At 36.4% G+C, this 11824-nt stretch overlaps 1 non-coding gene across 1 annotated transcript; it reads right to left on the bottom strand.

Moving 5' to 3' along the window:
- Nucleotides 1-8334: 8334 nt before the first annotated feature.
- On the bottom strand, nucleotides 8335-8441 carry LOC112504694. The gene has a single exon (XR_003068241.1). It is a non-coding gene; the product is annotated as a small nucleolar RNA R71 (small nucleolar RNA).
- Nucleotides 8442-11824: the final 3383 nt, after the last annotated feature.

Here is an 11824-nt window from a genome sequence, read left to right as displayed (position 1 = left end):
ATAGATTTTGGAGGATCATGGGAAGATCATCTTCCACTAATAGAACTTGCATACAATAAATGCTATCATTCCAGTATCAAAGCGGCTCCATATGAAGTGTTGTATGGTTGGAAATGCCGAACCCCTGTATGTTGGAATGAGGTAGGTGAGAAACAACTAACAGGTCCCGAAATTGTGCAAGTAACTTCTGAAAAGATTAATCAGATTCGGGAAAGAATTAAAACAGCTCAAGATCATCAGAAAAGTTACGCAGATAAGCGCAAAAAATCAATTGAATTTTGCGTGAATGATTTAATAATGTTGAAAGTTTCTCCCTGGAAAGGACTTATGAGGTTTGGAAAGAAAGGTAAACTTAGTCCAAGATGTATTGGTCCATTTAGAATCTGTAAACGAGTTGGTTTATCAATTGGAATTACTAGAGGAACTTAGTCTGATTCACAATACTTTCCATATGTCAAACCTAAGGAAATGTCTTGCTGATCCCAGTTTGGCAATACCACTTCCGAAGATTAAGTTGGATAAAAAACTTAATTTTTTCGAAACTCCAGAAGCTATAACTTACCACAAAACCCGTGTGTTGAGTAACAAGGAAATAAGTCTAGTAAGGGTACAGTGGCGATTTCACAAAGGTTCAAAAGCAACATGGGAATTAGAATCACATATGAAGGAAAAATATACATGGTTATTTGAACGAATTTCGGGACGAAATTCTTATAAGGGGGAGAGAATTTATAACCTGGTTTCAGAAAACCTGGGTCAAGGTAAATTTTACGTGATTAATTGATAAATTATAAGATGGTATGCGTGAATGTGGCAACAATGCATGATACATGAAATAAGTGCATACATGTTTGGATAATATGAATATTTCATTAAGATAATGATACCTTAGTAATGAAGCAAATAGGTCTTTAAAATAATAAAATCCACACCGTCATATCTAATTTTATATTATTAAAATCATTCACCGCCTAGGTGAGGATATTTAAAGAAAAGTTTGGACAAGGTTATCCTTATCACTGTCATTTTTTTAGAAAAGAACCTGTGTGTGTTAGATAAGGTGTTCTTCAAGAATTGTTGCTTCAAAAGTACTTGAAGATTCTGTGTTAAAGTAAAGTTTTGCTGTGTGTTTGTGATCAAGAAATCTGTTGATAAGGTGAGTGGTTTTAAAACTAAATTTCTCATATATTTGTGTATCAACTGTTGAGTTTTGATATTRGTTTTGTGGTTAAGATGATAAATTGTCTTTAACAGTTTTTATGATGTTATTGTTTTGGAATATATTTCTGGATAAATATGAAACAAAGTTGTGTTCGTCAACAGCCTTTGAGAAGTTGCTGTTCGAATCTATTTTTGGGATTGTTTTGGAAAGAACTAAACAGTATATGGGTTTTTAAACAGTTTGAAAGAGTTTTACAGAAAAACATAGTTTTAAACTGTTTTGGGAGAACAGGTTGTTCTTGAGAATAGAAGGTTGTTTTGGTTTGGGAATTATGAACAGGTTCACTCTGACATATACGACTGAGGTCTGTCTTTGGATGAACTACTTCATATGAATTAATGGGAGGATATAAGGGTGGAACATCATAAAAAGGGAATTATTGGGAGGATATAAGGTCGGTCATTGTCTGCGTGGCCTAACTCTTATTATGATATCTATTAAAGTTACAACATATTTAAGTTCTCATTTCTTGGTGATTTGAGGATTTAGAGATGTTGCCTTTAGTAGAAATGATGGTAATGATGTTATGGGATTGGAGATAATATAGTTCATGAGTGTTGGTCGTGAATAAAAATGCTTTGGGTAAAAGCATTGATTATGAGAAAACAGAGAAGCTCTGGTTGTACCTTGCAAGGAACCAGAGGGGCTCTGATTGACCCTCATAATAGAACCAGAGGATTCTGGATATTGATTTAAAATGATGCAAAAMTCTTTTATAAATTATTAGTTTGAAAATAAGCTTTATATATCTTTTAGAAACAAGCTTAGTACTATATTTATAATTTTAAAATGATATTTCAAAAAGAGTCTCTAGACTTAGAAATTTCTATAAAACAAACCAGAGGGGCTCTGGTTGGCTTTCATAAGTACAACCAGAAGCTCTGGTTGAGGAACCAGAGGCTCTGGTCGACTAACCAGAAGCTCTGATAGAAAGACCAGAGGAGCTCTGGTCATGATTATTGAAAAATATTCTAAGTATTGTGTGGAACCAGAGGCCCGATGGACACTTTGGAACCAGAGGCCGATGGACTGGAAAACCATTATTCTTCTAAGTATGGGATTTTGAACAAGAGGCCCGATGGACTTAAACATGATGCGATTCTTTTATTATTCTTCATTATGATTGAAAGATTCTTTGATAATTGTTTTTGGTGATCTCACCCTGCATAGCATGAAAAAGGGAATCTCACTAGACTTTTGTCTAAACCTCATTTTGTGTTTTAAAAAATATGTGTGCAGGTAATACCAATTATTATATCGATAAGGGAAAAAGCATTATATGATTACTTCCCTTATGTGCTTAAATGTTGAACACCATATCTAGATGTGTTTTGGAGAAGAGCGATGCTAGTTTACAAATGCATGTATTTTGAAAATTTTAAGTTATTCAAATTTGTATCGTAACCTGTAGCACAGACTCTTGTAATTTTGGACCTATGTGGGAATCTATGTATTCTATGAATGAATTCTATGTAATATGCAATGTGTGGAGATTGGGGTGTCACACCTACCCATGAGGACAACCATATATGAGTGAGCTTTAAATCAAAAAGGGTTTGTGTGCCGAGATTAAAATGAAAATGAGAGGGGTAGTTGTAATGAGCTAAAAGAATTGATGAAAGTTGTGTCATGATTAAAAGAATACGAAAATCCTGTTCTAAACTTTTAAAATCCGGGCATACCACATAATCTATTAGTTCTCGATTCTTTGGAGACTAATATTGAAAAAGGCAAAGCCCAGGCCAATTCTTGTCACAACCCCACCAGCTACTCATTTATCTCTCAACAGAAAAGTGTTTCAATAACACTTGGGGCATGCAGCTCATCATCTATCAATTTCTCATTTGGAGAAAGTTGATATTGAATCAGAAGGATATATGCCCCCCCTTCAAGTCTTTTTGATCACGTATTGAATCTGATAAATTTGTGTAGTCCACACAATTTATCTTTTTGAGCCTCAACAGAAGCATACGTTGCTTTATCTTTCTACACTACACAGATTTTGCATTTTATATGTTATTTTGCCAAAACATTCATATATATATATGCTTTTCTTAAGCTATCGATGATTGAATGGAAGACCTGGTGAGATGAGCCTCAAAAAGTCTCTTATATACAGTACATCCGTTGTACTGAGTATATCTGTTATACTCACAGGCCAATCTTTCTATAAGATTGAAAACAATTTCATTCGTTGAAATTGGGTGTTACCTTCCCATTCCCTTAATATGAAAAGATTAAATAAGTGGATTTGCAAAGATCTACTTACAATTTCATGAATTGACGGCTTACGCAGAGGATTTCATTCATTATTATGTATGATGGAATGATTCTCATTTCATCATAAGGGTGAGTATGTAATAATGAATGAAATATCCAATTCCGAACATTATAAGGGGAATCTGATGTAAAGATCAAGAGGGAGTAACTTCAAATTTGGCAAAAGACTCAAAAGAAGTGCAACCGAAGAGGATTACGAAGATAATTCTGATGCTAAAAAGACTGAGAGATGTTGAATGTGAAGATCCATTTTACAACAGTTTACTAAAGATCGTTTATGAAGTTGTTATTGTTTCTGATCTACATTGTCAAAAAGAGAAGATCATCACGGTTCTACATTCGAGAGGGAGAATGTTAGAAGATCTTTCTCAACAGATAATTGTCTGAAAATTTCAAGTGAAGATTGTTTTGATGTTTCTGAAGAAGTCATAGAGAGCGTTAAGAGACAAAGTTCAAACGAGATTCAACGCGCACAAATTCTTTCAAGCCTGAATACAAAAGGGGAGAATGTTAGGACTGAAAGTCAGTGTAAAATTGTGTTCATCTTAAAAGTTACTATTGTCTATAATTAAAATAGACATCGTGTTTGACTTTGACCATTTGTGTAATGTTTGACCCTATAAATAGGGTGTTAGTCTTGTAATCTTAGAAGGATGCTTGATTGTAAAAATTCATTACGTATAATAGAGGTTTGACCAGACTTTGATTGTTGACTTTTTCTCTCAAACTCTCGTCTTCTCTCATGTTCTTGAATGCTAAAATCCATATCTGCCATGGATTATTGAAGCTTATCAGAAGATTGAACATAACAGGGACACACAAACATGTTCTGATTCAGTAGATTCAGGTTGAATAGCATTTGATGTTGAACAACCAGCTTCAGATAGTCCAGAAAGTTGAGTAACTTGCAGAATCAGGACCACTAGTTCATTCAACTTGGGTAGATCAGATATCTCATATTCTGCAAGAATATCCCAAGTAAGATCAAATGTGTCTTTGAATAAAGAATCTAAATTTAATTTTACAGAAGAAGAATCAAAATTATTTATCCTGTTTGATACAGGTTCAACATTGCTTTGTTTACAAGCTAACTGTTGTAGCTTGAGTCCTGAACTGATTTTTTCAAAAGTTGAAGATTCATCGAATCTAACGTTGATGCTTTTTATGAGAATCTTGGATGACTTGATGTAGACTCGGAAGGCTTTAGACTTTAACGAATAACCAATAAAGTAGCCTTCTTTCGCCTATTTATCGAACTTCCCGAGATTATCTCGATCGTTAAGCACGAAGCATCTACATCCAAAAACATGGAAATTTTTTACGTTAGGCTTTCTTTTATTTATTAACTCATAAGCAGTTTTATTAAAATGCTTGACAATGATTGTTCAATTTTGCATGAAACAGATGGTAGACAGTGCTTAAGCCCACAAATACAGAGGTAGACCAGAGGAAGCCAGCATGGTCCGAGCAGCCTCGACTAATGTTCTGTTTCTTCTTTCAGCAACTCCATTTTGTTGTGGAGTTCGAACAGCAGAAAAATTATGAGAAATCCCAACAGTTTGCAGAAAACTTTGAAAGGTCTCGTTTGTAAATTCAGTGTCGTTGTCACTTTGAAGGTTTTGAACTGGAAGTTGTAGTAAAACTCAAAAGTGCTTGATAAAAGAAATGATCAGCTCAAGCGCATCAGATTTAGCTCTCAGAAACTCTAGCCACGTGTATCTGGAATATTCATCAACCATCACCAAGATGTATTTTCAACCTCCAAGCGATTGAGTACGCATTGGTTCACATAAATCCATGTGAATCATTTTGAGAGAAGATATACAAGACGAAGCAGATTTTGCTTTATGAGAAGATCTTGTAATCTTTCCCATTTCACATACAAAACATAGTGAGTTCTTATCAAATCTAAGCTCAGGCAGACCAATGACTAAATCACTACTTACAAGTCGATTGATATCTCTGAAGTTCTGATGAGATAATCTTCTATGCCATATCCAACTCTCTTCTTTTGATGCTTTAGCGATTAAGAAAACAGGCTTAGAAGCAGTCTGAGTTGGAAAATTAATCGCACAAAGATTACCATAACGTTCAACTCTTATCACCTCCATTCCTTCAGAGTCAATAATCACACAACCATTCACAAAGAATTTTACATTAATCCCATTATCACATAAATGACTTATGCTTAAAAGATTATGCTTTTAACCCTCGGTATAGAAAACTTTCTTAATCGTGATGATGTCATTTGACAATGTTCTGTATCCTCTCACAAATCCTTTCTCTTTATTACCAAATGTGACGGTTCCGCCAGGCTTTTCTTTAAAATCAGATAGAAGACGCATGTGTCATGTCATGTGTCTTGAACATCCTGAGTCTACATACCACACATGACAGTCCTGCAAAAACAATCACGGAGATTTAGGTACCCATATCCAAATGGGTCCTTTTGGGTTAGATAGAATATTAGAAGATAAAGATTTAACGTGCCACTCGTATTTCTCCTTTGGAACCCATTTCCAAACAAATCTAACATCTACAAAATATGTCCTCCTTTTTCGGTTTTGAAATGTTTTTCTTGAAAGCATTTTTCTTTTTAAGATCTGGATGACTGATAACTCTCAATTTGTGAGAGTTATTTGTTGTTCAATACTCCTATTGTATTGTGTCTTTTGTACCCATTTTGCTTCTATCCTGTATTTTTGGTCCAAAATGTGTTAAGAGGTGATAAAAGGTCAAGAATTTGATTATTTTATGAAAAACCATTGTTGTTGGTATAATGCCCACTTTTTTCCTCACATTCTTCCTATGGCATATTTTCCTCAAGACAGATTTGGACAAAATTCAAATATTGGCTCTCTTGGGTATTAAAGAGATTTAGTTCTGAAGTCAGATCCGAAAGTCTTGAATTATTTTGAAGAATGGGCCTTGTCGGATTAAAAAATGTCTTAAAAGTAACCCTACCAATATTTTAATGAAAATGCCTTAATTACCTTTTCCTTAATTTAAGGGTTAGGTAACTTTACTTTTTTCAACCTTTCAAAAAAAGGTGACAAGGACTGGAAAGTAGACAAAAAGTGATGGGGGGTCTTTACCCTCTAGTCAATGAAGACTTTCTTCCTTTGGGCAAAGAGTTTGTCTGGTTCTCACTTTTTCATTATATATTGAAGCTTTTCTCTTATTTGGAAAACAATCAATCCATCAACAATTCAACCAAACAACCTTGGAGCACTCTCTCAAGCTCTAGAGCAGTAGAGCAAGTTTAATTTATGCATTTAATTTTATTTTCGTACTTAGTCTTTAATTCTCGCCAATGTGCATTGTATGCTCCCTGTGGGCAACAGTTCAAGTGCTATTTTCAGTTCAAGTATTTCTTATGCATTTTTCTTCTTTTGTTTCCTCTATGTTTTCTAATTTTATTATGAGCTAAGCACCCCTTTTTGGTGTGGGTGTGAGTGAAACTTAAGAATTTGAAGGCACACTTGGGTGTTGCCAATTTTTTATTGATTCTTAAGCTTGGTCATTTAAGTCGGGAATTAAGCTCAACGCAAATAAGCTGATCACTTTGAAGTGTTAATATTAGATCCTTGATCCAGAGATCGGCGGATCTGAAATACGGCTTAGATGATGCGCAAAGATTTAAGAGAGTCTTTGATAATCACGTAGAGATACGAATTCTGCATGTTTTTAGCTAATGTTCAGATACTAGTCGAGTTTATGCTACAAAGAGATTTGAGTATAAATCTTCAGGCTAGTGGAACAAGATATCTTTTTATCTATTAGCTAATTCGGCAAGTTTAAGATTGGTAAAACTGGACGCTTTGTGGGCACAGTATATGAGAATTCACTTTCGAGAGATCAGAGTTCTTATAGAAGTCCCATGAGTTTCTAACCAAACTGTTCCTGCAATTTTCTTAAGGGAAACTTACACCCATACCCATCTTTTAATTTCAAAGGTTTATTTCGTATTTCTAAGCTTTGCACAAACAAAACTCAACTTTTATTCTCAAACCGAAACATGCTCAAGAAGTTCATGAAAGTCTTTGATTCTCAGTAAGTCCAGTCCCTGTGGAAACGATCTTGGTACTATACCACTCTATTACTTGAAAGCGATCAAAGTGTCGGCGTGCGCTTGCACAGCTACTGTAGGGACTTTGTACCCACTGTGTGAACATTTACGATTCTGCCCCACCAAGTTTTTGGCGCCGTTGCCGGGGACTGGCGCAATTTTTATCCTGAGATATTAATTTTCATTAGAGCCTTGGTCATTTTTTTCATTCGTTGTTCCTGTGTTGTATGCCACGGCTGCAACACAGTGTTCTTTTACCTCTTGATCTTGAGTTAGAAAGAACCATTAGGAGACGAAAAAGAGGTAAAAACAATCGGCAAAATCCCACTCTAAACCGTACCATGGGGGATAATCCACCTCCTCGGGAAGGCATAGTTAACATTGCCGATGACAAAAATAGAGGCATACGGGACTACGCAACTCCCAAATTTGGTCAATTGGCCTCGGGAATTGGTAGGCCCGAAATGACAGCAACATCTTTTGAACCCAAGCCGGTTATGTTTCAAATGATTTTCGCAATGGGTCAGTTTGGGGGATTATCTTCGGAAGATTCGCACTCTCATTTGAAATCTTTTATAGAAATGACGGATCATTTTAAAATTCCTGGAGTTACACAAGAGACCTTACGTTTGACGCTTTTCCTTTACACATTGAAGGATAGAGCTAGAGCATGGCTAAATTCCCAACCACCAAACTTGATCCTTACTTGGAATGATTTGGCGGAAAAATTTCTAAAAAAAACTTTCCTTCGACGAGGAATGTAAAAATTAGAAATGAAATTATGACGTTTCGCCAAGAAGAAGATGAAGCGGTTTCGGATGCATGGGAGAGATTCAAGGACCTTCTACGGAACTGTCCTCATCATGGAATCCCTCATTGTATTCAATTAGAAACCTTTTATAACGGACTTTCCAGTGCCTCTAAGATTATTCTTGACGCAATGGCCGGTGGCGCTTTCATAACTAAAACCTACAACGAGGGGTATGATATTTTGGAACAAATTTGTAATAATAATACTGAATGGTCTAACCCTCGTGCTGTTGTTTCTAAATCTGGCTCAGGAATTCATGAGCTTGATGCCATTTCTTCTTTGAATGCCCAAATTGTTGATTTAACTAATTTGGTTAAAAACAAATTAAATTTGAATGGGGAAAAGTGTCAGGTTCAATCCATAATGTCAAGTTCTTCCATGACTGAATCTTGTGTTCTCTGTGGTGAAAATCATTCTTATAAGTTTTACCCCCGAAACCCCGTTTCGGTAAATTATGTTGCGAACCATACAAGAAATTACCCATTTTCTCCTACGTGTAATCGGAATTGGAGAAATCATCCGAATTTTTCATGGGCCGAAAATCCTAGACTTCAACCCCTCGGGGCAACCCAAGTCCAAAGTCGACCTCCAAATCCCCCGGGATTTCATCAAGGTGGTCATCACATGCAAGATAATCATCACATGTACCAAAATGGGCAATCTTCACAACCACATGCACCTAGGCAACAAAATGCATCAGAGGTTAATGGTTCACTCGAATCTTCACTTAAAGGTTTTATATACCAAACCAATGCCACCTTGAGGAACTTCGAGATCCAACTCGGCCAATTTGCCGCGGATCTCAAGAATAGACCTCAAGGAACTTTGCTTAGTGACATGGAAACACCAAAAGAAGATGTCCAGGTCGTGACTTTAAGAAGTGATAAGAACTTGGGAGAATCTAGTACCACAAAGGAAACACCTAGTGAACCGATTTGTCAAAAAATACTTCACATTCTTTTGCCACATCGAAATTTCTAGTTCTGTTTCCTACAACTGAAAGTAACACATAATCCAGTTTTTGTTCCACAAATAGCAGATTTGCCCAGTTCCAGCACCACCCAGTCTCCACCTGACGCTGCTCATAGTGGGCAGAAACTGCCCACACTCTAACAGAAAAAGAGCGGTCCAATAGATTTAGATATGAGAATTACCTTTCCCAGGTAGGATGAAAGCCAAAAATGTGGATGTACAGTTTAAGAAGTTCTTCGACATCTTTAAGCAACTCCACATTAACATACCTTTGGTAGAAGCTCTCGAGCAAATGCCTAGCTATGTTAAATTTTTGAAAGACATCCTTAATAAGAAGAGAAGACTGGGTGAATTTGAGACCGTGTCTTTGACAAAGGAATGTAGTGCCCTTCTTACTTGCAAAATTCCCCCAAAATTAGAAGACCCAGGAAGTTTCACCATCCCATGCTCTATTGGAGGGAAAAAAGTAGGTCATGCCTTATGTGACCTTGGGGAAGTATAAATCTCATGCCTTTGTCTATTTTTAATCAGTTGGGAATTCGGAAAGTTCGACCTACCACCGTGACTTTGCAACTAGCGGAGAGGTCCTTGGCATATCGAAAAGGTAAAATTGAAGACATCTTGGTTAAAGTGGACAAATTCATCTTTTCGGCTGACTTTCTATTATTAGATTACGAAGCCGATAGGAATGTTCCGATCATCTTAGGAAGACCCTTTCTTGCTATGGGTAGGACATTGATTGACGTACAAAAGGGAGAGTTGACCATGAGAGTGAACGACCAGCATGTGACTTTCAATGTGTTTAAAACTTTTAAGTTCAATGGGGAAATTGAGGACTATTCATCTATTTACTCAGTAGGTGAAGATTTAGATCTAAGTTTGATCGACTGTGTCCACAGTGGAGACACTGTGGGCATGGCAGAAGACATTTGTGAAGAAGACTTACTTGAGGACATAACTGCCTTTGAACAGTTAGATTTTAAACATATACCAACCCAAACCCCGTCCATTGCAGAAGCACCCGATTTGGAGTTAAAACCACTGCCTTCACATCTTAAGTATGCATATCTTATGGAAGGAGAAAAATTGCCTGTGATTATTTATTCCAACTTAAGTAGTGAACAAGAAGAAAGGTTAGTAGATTTGCTGAACGACCACAAGAAAACCTTTGGTTATAGCTGATATTAGGGGAATAAGTCCGTCCCTTTGCCAACATAAGATCATCTTGGAAGAAAATAGTGTTGGAAAGGTACAAACTCAAAGAAGGCTAAATCCAATCATGAAAGAAGTGGTTAAGAAGGAAATTTTGAAGTGGTTAGATGCGGGTATTATATACCCTATTGCTAGTAGCGGTTGGGTAAGTCCGGTACAATGTGTGCCTAAGAAAGGTGGTACCACGGTAATCACCAACAACAAAAATGAACATATCCCAACTAGGACCGTTACCGGGTGGAGGATTTGTATGGACTATAGGCAATTGAACTTAGCTACTAAGAAATATCACTTCCCTTTGCCTTTCATAGATCAAATGCTAGATCGCTTGGCCRRWAARGAGTTTTATTGCTTTTTGGATGGATACTCGGGATACAATCAAATTCATATTGCACCCGAAGATCAAGAGAAAACTACTTTCACTTGTCCCTTTGGAACTTTTGCTTTCCGACGTATGTCATTCGGTTTATGTAATGCTCCGGCCACGTTCCAACGATGTATGATGTCTATTTTATCGGAAATGATTGAGGACACTATGGTAGTTTTTATGGATGATTTTTTGGTTATTGGCACTAATTTTGAAAATTGTCTTGAAAACTTAAAGAAGAGTTTGGAGAGATGTGTGACCCATGACTTGATTTTAAATTGGGAAAAATGCCATTTTATGGTACAAGAGGGAATTGTTTTAGGTCACATGGTTTCGAAAAAAGGTTTGGAAGTTGATAAAGCTAAGATTGAGGTGATAATGCAATTGCCCAAACCAACTTCGGTCAAAGGCATTCGTAGTTTTTTGGGACATGTGGGTTTTTACCGACGGTTTATTAAGGATTTTTCTAAAATTGTAAAACTCTTATGTAACTTGTTGCATGTTGACCAAACTTTTGAGTTCACCTCCGAATGTAAAAAGGCTTTTAAAACAATCAAGAATGCTCTTGTCTCGGCACCCATTATCATTACTCCAAATTGGTCCCTACCTTTTGAGGTAATGTGTGACGCGAGTGATTGAGCCATGGGTGCCGTTTTGGGACAAAGGCAAAATAAATTTTTTCACCCCATATACTATGAAAGTAAGACTTTTGTTGAAGCTCAATTAAATTATACCACTACGGAAAAAGAATTACTTGCGGTAGTATTTGCTTTTGATCGTTTCCGTTTATACTTGATTGGTACAGAAGTCACTGTTCATACAGATCATTCTGCAATAAAGTATTTATTTGACAAATTTGATGCCAAGCCACGGCTTATTAGATGGATTCTT

The sequence above is a fragment of the Cynara cardunculus genome, unplaced genomic scaffold (genome assembly GCF_001531365.2).
Source record: "Cynara cardunculus var. scolymus isolate 2C unplaced genomic scaffold, CcrdV1 Un_Scaffold_6534, whole genome shotgun sequence".
In the NCBI taxonomy this organism is placed as follows: domain Eukaryota; kingdom Viridiplantae; phylum Streptophyta; class Magnoliopsida; order Asterales; family Asteraceae; genus Cynara; species Cynara cardunculus.
Note: the sequence above shows the minus strand (reverse complement) of the source record. Positions and strands in the feature narration are given on the sequence as shown.